The sequence below is a fragment of the Arvicola amphibius genome, chromosome 1 (assembly GCF_903992535.2).
Source record: "Arvicola amphibius chromosome 1, mArvAmp1.2, whole genome shotgun sequence".
Taxonomy (NCBI): Eukaryota; Metazoa; Chordata; class Mammalia; order Rodentia; family Cricetidae; genus Arvicola; species Arvicola amphibius.
Window position 1 is genome coordinate 171,278,792 of NC_052047.1, and position 20,183 is coordinate 171,298,974.

The 20,183-nt window shown below is 44.2% G+C and overlaps 1 pseudogene; it reads left to right on the forward strand.

Moving 5' to 3' along the window:
- The first annotated feature begins 1,788 nt into the window (after nucleotides 1-1,788).
- On the forward strand, nucleotides 1,789-1,887 carry LOC119806034 (annotated as a pseudogene).
- The last annotated feature ends 18,296 nt before the right edge of the window (nucleotides 1,888-20,183 follow it).

Sequence of the window (20,183 nt, forward strand, 5' to 3'; positions counted from 1 at the left end):
AGCTGCCATGCGGGCGCTGGTAACTCAGATCTTCTGTAAGAGCAGCGAGTGTTCTCAACCACCGAGCCATCTCTCCTGCCTGCCCCTGCCCCTGCCCCGCTTTTAGATATGATATGATGAGGATCAAATCCTGGGCCTCCAATGTGCTAGCAAGGATTTTAACACTGAACTACACCCCAGCACCTGTCTATTAGATAACTGGATCTTTGTCTGACCCTCCATTCTCCTTCCCTCTTCCTCCCCTCTACAATGGTTTGATATGCACCCATTCCTGAATTAAATTTGCCTTTACTTGAAACACTTGAGTATACTGTTGGTATATTAGTAACTGGTTATCCAGGCTACCATGATGCCTCATCCAGTAAAGATACTTGCTGTGCAAGCCTGACAAATCATGTTCCATCCCTGGAAGATGGAAGGAGAGAATTGTCTCCACACGGTTGCCCTCTGACCTCCCAACACGTGCTGTGATATCTGAGCACACATACAAATAGACTTTTTTTGAGACAGGGCATCATCACTATGCAGCCCTGGTTGGCTTGAAATTCACTGTGGAGACCAAGGAGGCCTGGAACTCACAGAGATGCCCCTGCCTCCGCCTCCTGAGTGCTGGAGCTAAAGGATGACAACTGGAGGTAAACAAAGGCAGTGGTGGGTGGTGCACACCTTGAATCCCAGCACTCGGGAGCAAAGCAAGTGGGTCTCTGTGAGTTCGAGGCCAGCCTGGTCTACAGAGTGAGTTCTAGGACAGCTAGGGCTATTCCACAGAGAAACCCTGTCTCGAAAGTCCCCCATACCCCTATACCACCCCCCCCCAAAAAAAAAGAAAGAAAAAAGAAATTGGCTACTCAGATTAAAAAGATTCCAAAGAAAAGTAACCAGTTTTTTTTTTTTTAAGCTAAAGCCAGAACTATCTTAAGCCCCTAGGCAGACGTATCTTTACCAGAGGCCAACAGTGCCAAAAAATATTTGGGGGCTCTGACTTCTTAACTGATTCCTAAATGACTTTATGGGGGAAGGTTGGAGTAGAAAAACTGGTCTCAAGAATGGTCTCTCTGGCCTGGGTGGAGATCTAACATTCCAGTTGGTTCTGGGAAGGTGTACTCACTTAAGCCAGGCTAAAGAGATAAGTGAAGCCATTGGCCCTTTAATGAGGTGTTGGACTTTTCTTTCCCAGAATCCCTATTGCCCCTATACAGTAGCTTGTGGACCGCAGCCACGAAAAGTCGTGACTTTTCTTTTTCTTCTTCCCCCTCTCTAAGCAAGCTTTCCTTGGCATTTCGGTCTTCCTTGCTCTCTCCCTAAAGCGTCCTACCTTCCAAGTAGTTGCTTTGTCAGCCCTGCGTCTGATCTCCATGCCAGCTTAGATGGTGTGGCTTTTCCTTCCTCTTCGTCCTCCTCCTCCAGGAAGCTGCTGGGGTTTTATGGCTTGCCTGACCTGAGGTTTTAAGCTCTAACAATACTTCCTCTGTTCTTCCATTTGATTCCATTCTTAAATTCTTTTGTTTATGACTCTAAGAACCCAAGGGGGCACAAATTTTGCTCACATAAAGATATGTGTCACCCTACCAGGCAATTTTTTAAAAATTGTTTTTATTTTATGTGTATGGGTGTTTTGCCTGCATGTATGTCTGTGTACCATGTGCATGCCTGGTGCCATGTGAGGCCAGAAAAGAGCTCCAGATCCCCTGTAATTGGAGTTATAGATGATTGTGGGTACTGGCAACCAAAACTGGGTCCTTTGCTAAGTCGTATCTCTAGTCCACAATTTAAAAAAAAAAAGTATATGCTCACATCAGGACATATACTAAAATTTGAAAGATACAGAGGTTAGCATAGTCTCTGTGCAAGGATGACATGCAAATTCACAAAACATTTCATATTTTGGGACCCACAAGTACTGTGACATCACAGGGTCTATGATGTTGCCCTAAACTGTCACCTTGGAGGTCAACTCTGCTGCTGTCATTTCATAAAAACTAATTAATTAATTAACAGATTAATAAAAAATACACGCCTAGTCTTTTCTTATTGTAAGGGTGAGCATAATGGCTGAATGCCCCCTATAAACTGGGATTAAAGCAGTAAACCGCCATCTCCGTTGTAAGCTGTCTTTCATAGCTCACTGTGGACTGTGGTCTGTTTCTGTAGATATTCGGGGTTTTGTATCATCATAGAACCAGTTAACATAGTCCACCCAGAGTCTAGATACTTTCGTTTCTTTGGTAAGGGGTCACAGGTCTGCTGGTGGAGAACAGGAGCCCAGTGTATAGTATATCTGTAGCATGATCCTTTTATCCTTTTTCAATATCTCTTCACGTAAGAGGCACTCATGAACTGGGTTGTGGTTCAAATGAGGACTCTTTGTTTTAGTGGCTTTTCAAGTTTTAGCTTATCAGAACAAGTAAAATGTTAGTAGGCCGCACAACCCTATAGACTACCTGGGTCTCCGCCTGGTAGGCTTACATCCCCCACTTTTGGAGAAGGTGTGTCACTGGGGGTAGGTTTTAAGGTTGTTAGCTTTCTCTCTCTGTCTCTCTCTGTCTCTCTCTCTGTCTCTCTCTCTGTCTCTCTCTCTGTCTCTCTCTCTGTCTCTCTCTCTCTCTCTCTCTCTCTCTCTCTCTCTTTCTGCACAGCACTTGTGGAATAGATGTAAACTCAAATACTGCTCCATCATGGAGCCTGTTTGGTGTCTTAACAGCTGGGACTTTATTCTACTATGCCTGGAGACGACTGGAAAAAAATTCCATTCCTTGATTTGAATAAAATTCCAGCGAGGTCCTTTCTTTGGGAGGGCAGACTTTTGTTCTGAAGAAAGCTCTAGGTAAACTGGGTGTGGGGATGCAGGACTGAGATTCCAGTGTCTGACCGCAGAGGCAGGAGGATCAGGAGTTCAAGGCTATCCTCTGGTACACACAAAATTTGAGGACAGCTTGAGTTACATGACACCCTATCCCAAAAGGACAAAAGGAGTGGGGGGAGAAAGGGGTAGGAAGGAAGAGGAGAGGAGAGAAGGAAGAATAGAAGGAAATAAAAGAAGAGAGAAGAGGGAAAAGAGGAAGTAGAGAGGAAAAAGAGGGGAGGAAAGGAAGGGGAGAGAAAAGGAAGAAAAGAGGGGAAAACAGAGTAGCGGGTCCATACATGTTTCACTCACCCATGCATGGTTCTCTCTCATTTTCTCCTATTTAACAGAGGGGTATTTCTCAAGTCTTAACCTGAAACCTGATGTGGTCCCTGGAAGCTAAGCCTTATAAATGTGGGAGTCTCCTCAACCCAAGAGCACACTCCTTTCAAATCAGACCACAATTCAGCAAAAGTATCTTTTATGCATACTTACATGTTTGTAACTCCAAAAGTTTCTATTTCAGTTAAGTGGATCTTGCTGAGCTTCTTTGGATTGACCTTGTCTTTGTAGAAATTGAAGTATGTAATATACCTTCCAAGGGATGGAATTAAAGAGATGCACCACCACTGCCCAGCGATGTTGTGTGTTCTTTTATGTTGAAGTACAATGAAAATCCAATGATTTGGGGAATCATACAAAATAGTTTTAATATTATCTGAAATAATAAATTACAATTGTTGGGCTTATTATTTTTCTACAATAGGAGTGATGGACCTGGGCATGGTGGTACATTATTATAATGCTGACAGCTGGCCTTCCAGACACCAAAACGGCTCATTGAGCTCTGCCTTCGGCATTCCAGGGGTTTTCAGCCTGAAGTTATAAACTCTTCCCCATTCCTCTCACAGCCAGTTCCAAAGACCTAAGAACCAGGTAGTTAGTTTTACCACAGTGATGGGCCCACTTTCAGCCCCAATCTGTATCACTCTTCTTGTTGTTGAGACCAAACACCTGAGGAAAAGCATCCAAGGGAGGAAGTGTTTATTTTGACTTATGGTTAGAGGGGATATGGTCCATTGTGGTGGAGAAAGCAGGCTAGCAAAAAGGTGAGGTGGCTGGTGACCTTGTGTCTGCATTTGGCAAGCATAGAACAGTCAGGAAATGGGCTAGAATAGAAAACTTTAAATTTTACCCTTAGCAACCCACTTGGGCTCCTCCCCCAAGGGTACGAACTGTTATGATTTATGGTTCCCACCGCAGGCAAGAGCGGCCACGGTGGGTACAGACAGACAGATAGGTCATGAAGAGGAAGCTTGGGTATACAGACTTTATTTAATGGGTAGTGGGAGAATGTAAGGGTAAGGGAATATGGGAAAGAGAGAAAAAAAGAGAGAGAGATAAAGGGACAGAGAAAGAGAGGAAAGAGGAAATGGGAGGAGGTGGCAAAGGTGCCTCTTCAGGAGAACTTACAGAGAAAGAGGAAGAAAGGTTGCCTTGGTGGGAAGGGGGGGGGGGGGAGTTTGGGAGTGGGTGGAGCTTGTCTGTTAAAGGGACAGAGTACCATTGGGCAGTAGTGGCGCACGCCTTTAAACCCAGCACTCAGGAGCAGAGGTAGGCAGATCTCTGTGAGTTCAAGGCCAGCCTGGTCTACAAGAGCTAGCTCCAGGACAGGCTCCAAAGCTACAAAGAAACCCAGTCTCAAAAAAAGATAGGGAAGGGGATGACAGAGTACCCATGTGACAGGGCAGGCCAGCATAATTATAATATATATTATATTATAATTATAACACAGAGAGTCACCAACTGGAAACCAACTGTTCAAATATACTACCCTATGTGGGGTATTTCACATTCAGTCCACAGAAATAGTGTTCCATCTGTACAGCCAGTGGGAAATAGATTCTACTTGTGGCCAGTGATATGACTCAGTGATTAAGGTGCCTATTACCAACCTGACAACCCGAGTTTGATCCCAGGGACTCACATGGTAGCAGAAGAGAAGTAACTCCTGCAAACTGTTTTCTGATCTCTACAAGTGTGCTGTGCGTGCTCTCAGTCCCCTTGCCTGAGTCCCAGCTCTTGCTTTCTGAAAGCATACATTATAGTCAATTGTTTAGCCTTGCTCCATCTCTGACCCTCATTTGTAAAATACACTGATTTTGAGCTATTGCGGCAGTTCTGTTGGATGAAGTGTTTGTGCACATCTAAGTATCTTCTCACTGTACATGTTCACTCTCTCTGCAGTGGACAGTGGGTACTGCAGAGGCGTTAAAGCTGGTCAAAATGACAAGAGAACATGAACGCTGAATATTCAGCCTTAAATGGGACATCTGTGTCACTCCCTCCAAGGCTCAGAGTGTGACAGGCCCCCAGAACTTAGCACAACTGAGGTCACGACAGAAGTACCAGTCGGGCCACAAAAATTCAGCATGTAGACAGCACTGCCAGCCAAAATGAAAACAAAGACCCAATCCATCAAAGTCCATAGCGCTGGGACAGGCTCTACATTTACTCACCTGGCTTTCTGGCTTCTGTAGTTCTGCTTCTGAATAACTGTTCTTGTGAACTGAAGTGTTTCAACCCAGAATGAGTTCTGTGCTAAAAACCTCACCCCAAGAAAAGCTTGGGGCTACACTGGGATCCTAAACACCCAGTGTAGTCACTGGCCCAGTAATAAAGACTTTCTTTTGGCTTAAACCCGTGTCCTAATGGTTTTCTCTGCTGGATGCCTTACACCAAGAGAACATTACCAAAGAGGGGACAGACAAGTGTAAGAGGTGGAGGGAGAGGTGGAAAAGAGCATGGAACGCCATCTCCCACAGCACCCAGGAGCTCGCAGGAGCTGTGATTACCCACAGAAGATGGAATCCGTCACTTTATTTCACAGATGAGAGAGGAGCTCCTAACACCCCACTCCTCCCTGCAGACCCAGTGGCAGGTGGTGCCTGCTGAGAGAAGGGGAAGACAGCGTCTTCAGTGGTGTAGCTAGCCCGTGTTTCCTCACCCATTCTCAATCAAGCAATCTTAATTAAACCCAGTGGATCTTTAAAAGGGGAAGAGAAGGGTCAGCAAGATGAGTCTGGGTAAAGATCCTTGCCATGAAAGCCGGTGACGAGTTCATCCCCTGGAACTTGCACGAAGGCGGATGGACAAGACCTGATGCCACAAAGTTGTCCTCTGACCTCCATATGCAGCTGTGACATGGTGTCACCCCTTGATACACATACACACACACATCATCATCATAAATAAAACCACAAAATAAATAATAAAAAGAAAAAAAACACGAAAGTGAAAGACAGCCTAGTTGGAAAGAAGAAGAGAACCATCAAGTGGGAGGGGATAAGAGAAAGTAATGAGAGTGGACATTATCAAAATATATCAACATAGTAAAATGTCCAAATAAACCTATATATCATTAATACATGCTAATAGGAGAATAACATTGAGTTACAAATAAATTTTTATTACCCTTCTTTTCCTTGTACTACCAACGTGTTAGGCTTCACGGTGCCAAATATTTGAACAGGCTACTATTTCTATTTGCTTCTATCACACTTTCCTAACTTGGGTGACTCAACATGATGCAATTAGAACAAGACCTTCTTGGTCATTTGCTGAGCTCAGATCTTGCTGTAAGTACCACAGGATGCAGAATGGCAAAAGTCATATCATTCCAAAGTTCTGGGGCTATGGTAAGCCTGAGCAGTGTCAGGTATAGGATAATCGAGGTAGGACAGGAATATTTTCCTGACCTCCAAACCCCAATGCATATCTTCTTCACTGCCTCACATGGAAGGGCAACTGTAGTGAGGATTTGATGGGTAGCCATTTCAGTATGAAACAAAATGTAAAAATCCCCCCAAAGTCATCTTGTAATATCCAAATTGGGAGCAGACTGCTGTCGTTCTGCCCTGGGCACCAGTCCTAGGACTTGAACCCTTAGGATGAGCCAGCAGCAAGCCCCTCTTACCTAATCTGCTAAGTAAATAAGCTCTTAAACATTAGCTTGAACTCAACTTGTTTTACTCCCTCCATGAAAGCCACAAGCCAGAGTGCTAATTTCACTTAAGAAATGAACAGAACCCAAGCAAATAAGAAACAAGTCCGATTTGTTAACTTCTGTGGATTCTGTGTCCCCAACAGGCTTTGCTGCATGTCTGAGCTCTGGATGTGTCAGAGATTATAGTTCTGGGCCAGTTGTGGGGAGAAAAGACAACATGCCAGCTCTGTCTGGACCTCCCTTTTGGCATGGAGAGACTTGTTTTAAAATGCTCTTTTGATCAGGGTGTATTGGCTCACACCTTTAATCCCAGCACTCAGGAAGCAGCTGCAGGTGGATCTCTGAGTGCCATGGCAGCCAGAGCTACACAAGAAACCCTGCATTAAAAAAAAAAAAAAAAGGTCTTTTGTTGAAAGTCATCCTGACCTTCGAGGCTGAGGAGTAGTTCAGAATGGTTACAACGGTGGTGCAAGGTTGTCAACAGTGCCATAGGGAAAATAAATGAAAGTGGCCCCTGAAGTCATTTACCCTGGTGGCTTGCTGACTCTCCTTTTCAGAACTACATAAGCCTGAACACTACCTGGGGATTCTGTTTCAAGAGCCGAAAGGTTACATACATGTGAGCTTCTGTTTCTGTCAAGACTGTCTCCTCCACTCAGGTGTTTTCTGTCTTCCATGGACATAATGAAAGCATTTTCATGACATCCTTGCAGACATCTTTCCTCTTCTCTTGGCTCTGAAACGAGACAGTTCATTTCCCAGTCACTATCTTGAAATCAAACATGATTTAATGATTCAAGGGTGTAGGAATGTAAAACTTCATCGGCATGTAGCTTTTTTAATTAGTAAAAATAACCCCCCTCCGCAGTCCTTAATATTTTTTAACAAACAATTTTGCCACATCCAGCATGCCTGTAATGTTGTGATGTTGTGTTTCTCCATCTTGCTTTAAAATGATTACATCATTCTGAGGGGAAGTCAAACCCATTGAGTGTTCCTCACTTCCCTTCAGCCCTGGTAACCGCTCTCCAGGTTTCTGTACCCCTAGGCTCTGGCTTAGTCACACCCATCCTACAAAATTCATGGAGGTGAGTAGGTGCAGGCTGCCCACAAAAAAGTTCTACCAGGATGTGGGTTTAGGCTGGAAATATGGTTATGATGTGGATCTCCCTAGGGGAAATTATTCTTTTTATTTAACAGGAAAATGCAGGAGTCTCCATCTCTTGAGAAGGCCACACACGAGAGAAGGTATTTAACAATATGCTTTCCCCCAAAGGTCTCTCTCTTCTCCAATGCCTGTGCTTAAATGTGTATTAAAACATTTTTATTAATAACTTGAAATGCAAAAAATACAACTACAAAAAAGGAAATATAGGATTTGGGTTAAGAAACTGAGGAATCATACGTTTAAACTGTCACCTATTAGGTGCGTCTTGGCTGACCTGGTCAGGGCTACATTGCACAACTACATCTGCATGTCATGGAAAACCTCTTCTCTTGCCTGGATATTTAGAGTCAAGCCAATGAGAAGGATGCTGAGACTTTAAGAGCCCTTAAAATCAGAATAAGAAGCAGGTATAAAACCAGGCATGGTGGGACAAATCTGTCATTCTCATCTGCAGAAGCCTGAGGCAGAAGGATCTGGAACGTGAGGCTAGCCTGTGCTACAAGGAAAGATTGTAGAAAAAAAGACAAGAAGACAGATAGGAGAGAGGGAAGAAGGGACTCTAGGTCCTAGTGTTTGCTGGACCCTGGCATGACTGGCACTGAGAGAAACATTCTTCAGACACACAGAGATGTGTGTCTTGAGAGGTGAAGATTGGAAAGCTCAGAAATTTATTGTGAAATATGATTATTACTCATGCTTCCCATTGTGATAGAGACAGGTGACCTCTAATCAAGATTTGTGGATGGTCTCTCATGTGTATGGGGTTTTGCCTGCATACACAGGTGTGCCTGCCAGAAGAGGGTGTTAAAGCCCCTGGCACTGGAGTTACAGATGGTTGTGAGCCATCATGTAGGTGCTGGGAATTGAACTTGGGTCCTTGCAAGAACAGTATAAGTGTTCTTAACCCCAGAGCTGCTAGCTCGCTATCTCTCTCCTCCAATCAAGCCCACCACTACTTCTTCTTCTCCACCACCACCTCCTCCTCCTCTTCCTCCTCTTTTCTCCTGAGACAGGGTTTCTCTGTGTAGCCCTGACTGTCCTGGAACTAGCTCCTGTAGACCAGGCTGGCCTCGAACTCAGAGATCCGCCTGCCTCTGCCTCCCGAGTGCTGGGATTAAAGGCGTGTGCCACCACCACATTTTAGTTGCAGTCTCAAACTGGAAACAATGGAGTAAGAAAGTAGCTGGCAAAGTGGAGAGGAGTCTGGACAGAAGCCTCAGCTGTTAAGAGCACATACTGTGCTCGCACACACAAGCAAGCAAAACATTTGTATATGTGAAATAAAGGAATCTGAAAAAAAACGAACCAAAAATATTTTTAAATTAAAAAAATATATAAAATGTGGAGAGATTATGGAATGTTTGACAGGATAAACTGTAAACTGGTGCTCTCGACTGTGGACCTCCTAGTGACAAATGTGATACTGGTGATGAAGCAGGAAAACGCTTCAATTGTTCATTCTGGAACAAACAGAACTTGAAAATCAAAGTGGTGTAAGCACTGAGCTCAACCCTTGGGAAATATGGCTATTATTTTTCTTGTATTTATTTATTTATTATTTATTTAGTTTGTTTGTTTGTGTGTGTGTGTGTGTGTGTGTGTGTGCACGTATGTGGAGGTCACAGGGCAGCTTGGTTCTCTTCTTCTGCCATGTGGGTTCCCAGGATCAAACTTGGGTCACCAAGGTTGGTGGCCTTACCAGCCAAGCCATCTCATCTCCCCAGGGTGCTATTTCTGTGGGTTATTTTTTTCTTGAGACAGAGTCTCACTTGGCACAAACTGTTCTGGAAATCATTAGGTAGTACCTGTATTGGCTGTAAACCCATAGAAGTCCTCCTGTCTCAGCCTTCCCAGTGTTTCAATTACAGGTGTGAGACATAATTTCCTGTTTTAACCAACCTTGAGATATAACTTTAGAAGCCACCTAAAGTGTATATATGGCTGTTGCAAAGACTTTTAAAGCTTGGTTTTCTTTAGAGAAAGTCCTGCTCACAGTTGGGTATGTGCTGTCCTTTCCCTAAGTGCCTCTTTTTCTCTTACCCTCCATGCTTAAATTGTTTAAAACCCCTTCTCAATAAACTTCAATTCCAGTTCATCCTGGCTCTTCCTGAAATTCTTTTTTGTAGCAGAGTCAAGAGTCCCAGCTTGAATGGTTGGAGAGATGACTCAGCAGTAAAAAGCTGCTTTTTTGGAGAACCCAGATTCGATTCCAAGCATCTATGTGGTGACACTCAGCTGTCTGCATCTTTAATTCGACAGGATCCAGGCAGTGGTCATGGACATGGAGCACAGACATCTATACACATAGGCAAAACATTAATACACCTAAGTCACATTTTAAAAAAGAATTGAAGCTTCACATGCACAAAAACACAAATAAATGTAATTTTTTAAAAATGTAAAACATCAAACATTTGTTAAGGAATTTTCTCCCTTTCTGTTTTTTTTGTAAAGTAACCAGTCTTCCTGGCAGAAACAAACACATTTTAAAGAAACATGTATTATCTCTTTAGGTCGGAGGACAGCTCAGTGGTTAAAAGCACATTCTGTTCTTGTGAGGATCTGGTTCAGTTCCCAGAACCTACATGGTAGCTCACAACCATCTGCAACTCCAGTTCCAAGGGATCTGCCATCTCTTCAGACCTCTGTGAGCTCCTGCACTTAGGTGATAGACATCCATACATCCATACTAAGATACATGCATACACACAAAATACATTTTAAAAAATCTTTTTTATTAAAAATATTTTTATATATTACGTTATGATCATGGTGTCCTCTCCCTCATCTCCTTCCAGATCCTCCCCACCTCTCCACCCTTCCAACTATTACTCCCTTAAGAAAACTAACATGCAAATAAAGCAAACAAGAATAAAAAAAATGAATAAAGAAATAATGAGCCTGAGAAACACACACACATGCAGACATACACACATCACATGTGTACACACACAGAGAGAGACATGCACATGTAATTCATAAAAACACAAAATTGGAAACCATAATGTGTAAGCGAAGGACAAGTAAGATAAAAAAAAAATACCCAAACAAAGTAATATGAGGCAAAGAAATCTTCAAAAATACTTTTGAGGTCATCTTAATTTGACCATCTACTGCTGGACATGGTGGGACCACACCTTCGTTGGACTGTTTAGTCGTACGTATGCATATCTCTTACTGTGTATTTAAGCCGTACTCTCAGGTTAGGAACCTGAAGATGAACTAAACAGGAAGGTCACTGGGTCTCTTTGTCTCCTGTCCCAGTATGACCAGATTGGATAATTTTCCCTTCTTTGCTTTTCACTATTAATTTGGCTCTTTTAATTGGCTTACCGGGGACAAGTGACTGAACCTGGTTTATTGGCTCACAATCTGTGACCCTGAGTCCTCTAAAAAGATCATAGAGTGATCCCTTAGTTGTGTTGGATTAGATTACAGTTGATAAGCTAAAACCAAGGCCACAAAGGCTGAATAAGACAATAAAGACATTTTTACAGACTTATTTATGGGATGCCCAGAAAATTGCTGGTTTAAATGTGGGAAAGGAGTAAGGACATACACACTCAGGTCAAAGCATGATTTGTTCTTATGTTCTCTTCCTATTAAAAAAAAATCTTCCAGCACTCGGGAGGCAGAGGCAGGCGGATCTCTGAGTTCGAGGCCAGCCTGGTCTACAAGAGCTAGTTCCAGGACAGGCTCTAGAAACTACAGGGAAACCCTGTCTCGAAAAACAAAAAAAAAAAAAAAAAAAAAAAAAAAAAAAAAAAATCTTTACAAAAAAGGGAAACAGTCTCTTCACAGGAAATTTTGTCAATTGTGTGGGAGGCTTCAATGAACTTTGGAGGGAGGGGCCCCTTCCATGTTCCATAACTTCCCCTCTCTATCCCATCTTATCTCCACATGAGGTGTCCTGGCTGCTGCTGGCCGGTGATGTAATTCATTCAGTACTCTCTGCTCAGAGTTTCACACCAACAGGTCCCAGGGAGTCAACTCCAAAGGTCACTCTGTGGCCAGCTTGTGAAAAGAGCAAATAAAACATGGGTGACCCATGATCTGCACATAAATGACCTCTGGAAGAGCACACAGGTCTCCTCTGCGCGTTTCAGATCTCAGGCACATAGGATTTAGAGACTTTATCTTATTTTTTATAAAAATAAAAATTCTGTTGTTTTAGGGTGTGTGTGTGTGTGTGTGTGTGTGTGTGTGTGCATGCGCGCGTGTGCGTGCTATAGTTTGCTTTTAGTAGTCAGGGGACAGTGTGAGAGGACCAGTTCTTCTCTTTCACCATGTGGATCTTGGGGATCAAAGGCAGCCTTGGTGGCCAGTGCCTTTTCCTGCTGAGCCGTCTCACTGGCGTGGATTTAAATTCTTTACAAGTTGATGACAATTCAACCCCATGGGCATGGAACCCAGATAATTTTCAAGTTAATGACCAGGAAGCTAGGTACAGCCAAGACTGAGGACAGCTATAGGAGAAACATTTTTTTCCTCCCTTGGTTTTAGGTTCTTCAGCAGGAGTCACATAAGACAGCAACAACAAACTGGTTCAATAACACCAGCCCCCTCACAGGAACACTTGGGGAGACCCAGGGGTAATGAACTGGGTTTCTCAAGTATCCTGTGCTAAACTAAGGGGTCTGGGGAAGCAAGCAACTGGGAAGTCCGGGAGGGAAAGTGTACTGAGTAGGATTGTTTAGAAAGGTCTGTGATGCAGATTTAAGTTGCAGCCTTCCATATTGACAGGCCTTAAGAGGAAGCCTGAGGTATCTTTTACAAATGCTAATCTCATTTATAAAGATAAATCTTCATAACAGAAGAAAACCCTCAGCCTTGTTGTCACCAGTGCTCAGGGTCTGGGGGGAGTGTTTCCAGATTCTTCCCCTCTTAAACAAAGCATTGAAGACAAAGACTCACCCAGAGGGGAAAAGAAGCCACAGTACTGACTAGAGGATTTGCTTTTCAGATTGACAACTGACCACTTAAGGAGGATAGTCAAGGGTTCTATTATTGTTTGGGTTTTCCTTTTATGGGGTTCGAGAGAAGGAGGGGTTTGGTTACTAAGGGACATCATGAGGGTAGTTCTCTGCTTTGACTGACAGATTCAACCATGTAACCACTTTTCCTGTTGCATATGTCTCTTCCCATAATGCACCTAATTTTATGCATGCCTGATTGTGCATAGGTATAAGATGTTGGACAGGGGAATTCTTGAAAGTTTGCTTGGAGGGCAAGTTGCCTTACTGCACATGCATCCAAAATTAGTTCTGCCTTTCTATTCCGCATAGTTAGATACATTGAGAATGTATTTGAATAGAAGCTATTTAGCTTGATTACCCTTTTAGAGGAGAAACTTAAACGAATACAATTTGTGTGTTGTTATTTCGGAGTATAAGCTAGCTGGGAGGGACGGAACAAAAAGGACCCGCTCTCCATACTACACTGGTTAATGAGCCAAACAGTTTATTGGTACAGACAGAGAGACAGAGAGGATGTGGTTAGGCATATGCACCTTTCACGGCAGACCTTAAGACAGACTGTTTGCACCAATCATGGCAGAGTTCCTCATATAACATGGAAGTTATTCTTGTGCCCACCACAGACTCTTAGGCTCATCAGACCAAGTTCTTTCCTTCTAGTCTGAGAGAAAGTGATTAGCAGGCCTTGTGAGGGCAATGTTTGGTTTAATCATCTTAAGAAAAGCCGCTCCACCGACACAAATAACTCCAATTAGGCCAGATCAGACCAAATTAAAATGCCAATGCTGCACTCTCCGGTGGACCAAGACTGCGTGGCAGAGAGAGGAGCCCCCTGGAAACCCCGCCTTCCTTTTTCTGGCTCCCGCCTAAATAGCCTGTGGGAGTGGTCCTGACCCTCCCTGGGGAGGGGTCAGTGCTTGGCAGGCTGGGAATTGGAGTGCAGACCAATGCAACTCCCAGGCCAAGGGCTGGAGTGCCGCTTTCAATCATTCATCCCAGGCTCCTAGGATATAGGGGTGTTAGAGGGCTGGGGCCTCACTTTCCATCAAACATTCCAGAGTCCTTGGCTATAAGAACGTAGGCTCTAGTCTGGCTACTTCCTGTGGGCATGGGGCGACGTGGGAGTAGGGGGAGCTGGGAGTTGGGCTCACGCTCAGTGAGAGGTGTGGGTGGAGCAGCATCCGGTTCCATGTCTTCCTGGAGTATGAGAAGGCAGGTGGCTAGGAGAAAAAAAATATTGTAATGATTGGCTCTGTGAAGTGCTGGCTTCTCTAACATAGCCCAGGCTAACCTTGAGCTGCTGAATCCTGTAGCAACTTCAGAGCACTGGAGGTGCAGGCGTGTGCTTCACATCTGGCTCAGGGGATATTATAAAAAAAAAATTCTACCCCATATTGTAATGCACATATAATATTGTCTATCTGGAAAATAAATCTATTTTATCTTGGGGGAGAAAAGATGAGGTCTCCCTACATTGCCCAGGTTGGTTTTAAACTCATGGTCTTCAGAGAAGCTGGAATTAATTACAGACACTTAACACATCTGGGTCCTGTTGGGTCCCCAAAGCCCTTGTTTGGCCTTTGAAGAAAGAAGTGCTTAAAATGGTAAGTGCTGGACACAAACAAATGCCAAAAGACTTCCCTTTTTACCCTCCTCTCTTACATAATTTAGTAATTGCATTTACAAATACTTTCCCTCAATTGAGGTTCCAACTGAAGCAATCCCCATGACCAGAGAGTTTGTGGTCCTATGCAGTGACCTGAGGGAGCTTTCCAGAACATCCTGCCTAATGCTGCCATCTGGTGTTCACGTTCCCAAACCACACATACACAACAAGGATCATTTTAGTACTATTTTGTTTTTGGATACCAGATTTAAGATTTAAAGACACTGAATGGGGTAAGAGCTGGGTTTGCAGAACAGCATCAACCATCCACCTCGCCTCAAAATCCTTCGTGGGCTGCAGCTCAGAGGGAGAGCGCTGGCCTGGCATGTACGAGGCCCTGGGTTCAATGCTCTATACCTCCCCTTCCTACCCTAATAAAAAATGAATACAGGGACTGGGTATGTTGCTCAGTGATAGAGCAGCTGCCAAACATGTGTGAGGACCTGTGTTCAGCCCAGCACTGGAATTCCCAAAACTAAATCCAATAAGTCTTTAGACTACAGTGTAGTCTGTGATCTTGAGACACTTCCCCATGTCCCATTTTGTCAGTTATGTACTTACTGTACTGTGGTACTAGAAATTTGCTTCTCCATGTGCTAATGCTATTGTTCATTATAAGCCATGTGAGCACAGGGCAGGTGCTGGTCATTTTCCTTCCAGAGCTTTTGATCCTCACTAAATCATTCACAGCAGTGACCCCAGCAAGTGTTGGTACCATTGTCTTGACCTGGGGAGTCCTGGGAGTATGTCTGTCATTGTCTTCTGTCTGTCCTGGTTCAGCCAGGAGCATCACTGTAGCTGTGATGTAGGCACTGGAGTCCTAGAGTTCAACCTCTTACCTTGTCTTCCTAAAGACGCTTTCTATGCGTTTCATCTAAGACCAGGTTAGTAAAAGCATAGGCCGTCGTTAGTGTTCTGGGATAGGGGCAGGCATTCTAACATCTTTTGTTGTGTTAAGGCCACTCAGACCCGAAATAACCACACAGAAACTGTATTAATTAAATCACTGTTTGGCCCATTAACTCTAGCTTCTTATTGGCTAACTCTTATATCTTAATTCAACCCATTTCTAGTAATCGGTATATCACCATGAGGCTATAGCTTACTGGGTAAAGTTCCAGCGTCTGTGTCTGGCGGGGCTACATGGCTTCTCCTTGACTCTGCCTTCTTCCTCCCAGCATTCAGTTTAGTTTTCCCTGCTATAGGTCCAAAGAAGTTTCTTTGTTCACTAATGTTAATCACAGCATACACAGGGGAATTCCACATCAATCTTTAGGAAAGTATTTGGGGATTCAAGTGGAAATTCCTCTTTGGGACACTGTTTTGCAATAGAGCACTGATGACAGCAGATTTTAATGCACTAGTGATCAGCTTCAGTAAAATCATGTGGCCCCTAATATGTGTCATCGGCATGTTAGGAAGCTTTCTCTAATTTGAGATACTCAGTGATTTTTCTTTCTCTCTGTTTTTCTTGTGTTCCCAGGCTTTGCTTCACGTCCTGTTATCAGCACATGGGATGAATCTGGCAAGTGCTTACACGGCAGCCATGAAGATCCAACCAGAGGAGGTGGACAGATACAGGAACATTGAAGCTGCTCACCTTAAGGCCCTGGTACTCACTCTCCCCCTCACAGATTGGAGAAGTCTAGGCTGGGAAGTGAAAAGGGGCAGGCTCAAGGGGCCTGACTGACTGCAAACGTTATCTTGCAATTTCTTCTCTGAATGGGTCTTTAGGGAAGCTATATAAAATCTGAGAAACCTAACATTTTAAAAAGAAAAGAAGAAAGTAAAAAGCAATGGTCATATTTTGGTCCTTATTAAAGCTGACCACATTCCCTGTGCCCCTCCTTTCTACAGAGAATTGACCTCTCCACCTCAATTTTTGTCTGTGTAAGATAGTGAATGAATTATTCATTGTGGGAATAGAAGAACTCTGAAAGGCCTGCCTGCCCTTCCCCCCACCCCAGACCTTCACAGCCATCCTCTTCTTCTCCCATCAACAGTCAAACTGGCAAGTAAGTCCCAGTTACATGCAAATCTTTTTGTCGGGAATTAAAAAACATGTGTGAAGCCTGCAGATGTTGTCTGTCCCGGTCACACTGTGCTGCGTTACAGGTTATATTCTACCCTGTTTCCTCCAACATCAGCCAACCTCCAGGAGGAGGTTGCCTAGCAACTGTACCTGCTTCTACCAGTGGACTGGAGGCTGCATCTTAAGTGGAAGGGAAATCAGTGCAATAGTGATGTGATTCTGCCAGGGCCTTTCAGCATCGTTTCTGGGCTTCTACACAAAAGCCTTCAAAGGGAAGCTAATAACACACAGCCCCGTGGGTTTTTTCCATTATCCTCTTCTCTTCCATTGCTAGGTGTTTTTGTTTTCGTAAGAAACATTCTGGGCCATTTATTGCAATTTTTTAAGTCTCTCTAATATAGAGTATTTAGATTATGACCTTATTTTTTTTTCTCCCTCACTCTGTTCTGTACTGAGAGCAAGGAAAGCAAATAGGAGTGGTTCTTTCATATACAATTGTCTTCTAACTAAGAAGGAGAAAGAAATGAAAAGAGAAAACTGAGGGAAATTGGCACAGTGCCGCTGGGACCGGCATTACAGGTGGTGGTTAGTCTCCACGTGGGTGCTGGGAATTGAACCCGAGTCCTCAGGAAGAGCAGCCAGTGCTGTTAGACACTGAACCATCTCTCCAGCCCTGATGCAGTATTATTTTTAACAAAATGTACAGCATATGTTTACTGCTCCTTTAAATATCAGGCTATATGTAACATTTGGACACAATGCCTAGACTAGTATTGCTGGTGGTTAGTTGGAGGAGTCAACAAACAAGGGGAACGAGACTGACCCTGACTTTTCTCTGTTAGATCCAGACAGGAAAGTAGAGCTCTCTGGATTTATTGTGAGTTTCCCACACCATATGGCTGATGTGATGACCTGATGCAATCCTGAGTTAAAGGGAGCAATTTGTTGTTGTTCTTGCTCCATCATGACAACAGGAAAGTCATCATGTGGAGTTGTGTGTTGTAATGGCTGACTCTGCCAGCTGCATGGTGGGTAATTTAGCTGGAAGATGGCATTTCGGACATGTGCAAGTCATCTCAGTGATGGCAAACCACCGCTGGGAGCTCTCCAACAAGACATCTGAGAATGCTGGGTCTGAAGAAAAGACTTTTGTTTTTCTTTTGCGACAAGATCTTACTAGTCCAGATTGATCTCAACATATTATAGAGACAAAGCTGGCTTTGAACTCATGGAGATTCATCTGCCTCTACTACCCAAGTGTCAAGGCTAAAGGAATGTGCCATGCTCTTTTTTTTCATTTTTTTTTTTTTTTTTGGTTTTTTGAGACAGGGTCTCTCTGTGGCTTTGGAGCCTGTCCTGGAACTAGCTCTTGTAGACCAGGCTGGCCTCGAACTCACAGAGATCCGCCTGCCTCTGCCTCCTGAGTGCTGGGATTAAAGGTGTGCGCCACCGCCGCCCGGCTTTTTTCATTTTTAATAACAAAGAATCTGAGGAATCAGCAGGGCAAGAGACAAGGGACATATAGTAATATAGTATAAATATTGATAGGTCCAGAGATTCATTCAAATTAACTACTCTAGAAAGAAAATATTTGCTTCCATGGAAAAGGACTTAGCTTGAAAGTAAAGAATAACCTCAGCAACTGAGTTGTGACTTCTAGGTCCCTGCTTGCCCAGAGCACAGGGCTTGACTTCATATAGGTGCTCAGTAAACCATAGGATCTTCATATTGATGACAAGGGACATTTAGCCTCTCTGTACTCCTGCAGTAAGTGAATGCTTGTGCCAACAGCATAGGAATAAAAACACCAATAGACAGATAAAGGTGACAGGAAAGGGCGGAGGGTATGAACCAAGTGAGCCCCATCCAGCTATGCCTCAAAGCCAGGAACACTGAGTCCTTAGGAGACAATGTTTCTCCACAGACTCACAGAGAGCCCCAGGATTGGGGGAACACATGGGTGTTCTCAGTGATGACCAGTTGTGATTGCAGAGTCAAGTCAGGTAAACTCCCCTGGGGGGGGGTGCTGAAAGTCAGATCCCTTGCTGGGGTGCCTGTTAAAACCCGTCTCAATACTCCAGAGCTGGGAGAGTTGAAGCTTATTTTCCCAAGTGTCTCCTTTTGCCAAGGAGAAAACAATGGCCCAAAGAGGAGAAGGCATTCACGCAAGTTTCTGAGCAGAAGGGGAAGCAGTCCCAGATGCCGGATCAGTCATAGTTCAGTTTCTAGAGGACTCCCTGAGAGTCACCAGCAGCCCAGAATCACCATGGGCTGTGACACTCCAGGTGGCACTTCATAGAGATGTAAAATCTTTGGTTTCACAGCATGGGCTCCTCTCTGGGCATGTCTTTGGCTGCTTTCTTTTTAATTTGCTAGCCCCCACCATCTGACCATCCCAGACAGGGTGTGCCTGCTGCAGCTTGTGCACCAAGCTGGGCATGGGCTGTGTAGCAATGCACTCTGAATTTAACATTACCCTTCAGGAGGAAGGCTCTTATGATCAGGAAATAAATAACTGGCAGGCTTCAGGAAGCCCATGAAACTTACAAGCTCCACAGGTCCCCACCCCTAGGTCATATAAGCAGCAAGGACTGCTGGGAGGGATGAGACTCCCTGACCTGGCCAGCAGTCTGCAAGAAGACCATCCATGCCAGGGGTGCTCTCTTCAGTGACTCAGCTGCCTTGAGTCATCCACGCTCCTGTAGTGAAGCCTGAGCCGTACTCCTGTAAAGAATCCCAGTAAACCCACTGGTTCTTCGGGTTGAACTTCGGTGTACCTGCTACTTTGTCTTTGGGCAGTGTTGTCATCAGGGTGGAGCTCTGTGTATGAAATTCCTATTTCCGCGTCCACAGATAGTGTATCAGTGGAGCAGGGAGTGCTGTCTGCTGCTGTCTCACAGGGAAGCCAGAGTCAAGTAGTGGACAGAGGGCATGTGAACCCAGAATATTTGCTATCAGACTTTTGACAGGGAAGGTTGCCAAGAGCCTTTGGGGAATGTCACCCTTGTTCACCTGACAGGAACAACCCAAGGCACTGTTGTTCTGGTGGTCATCTGACCTGACCCATATTTTTTTAGCCAATTGTGACTTCCTCGGAGAGTCTCCCATCTCTACACACCTCCATGAACTGTCTCAGACACTGTTCCATGTAACTGTTGTCATGGGAACTTGCCTCACATGCATTCGCCTTCCTGATTTCTCCGGATTCTGTTACAGTCATCTCTTTGAGCATAAGGATACTCATTACTCTTGACAATTCCTGGATCTAGTGTCTCAAGATATGTCACTCTGAAGCTGATCAGTGAATGTTTGTGAATACCTGATTGCAGCCTCGTACCTGCTACAAGCTGCAACATTATACAGTAATTGCCCAGCCATCTTTTCACAAGCAACTTATCAGAACCAAGGGATCTGGTAAAGGCTAAATGAAAAGGCAAGTCTTTTGGGCATTACTGCTTTGTGAGTAAAGTGGCTGTCCTTTGCTGTAGAGTTT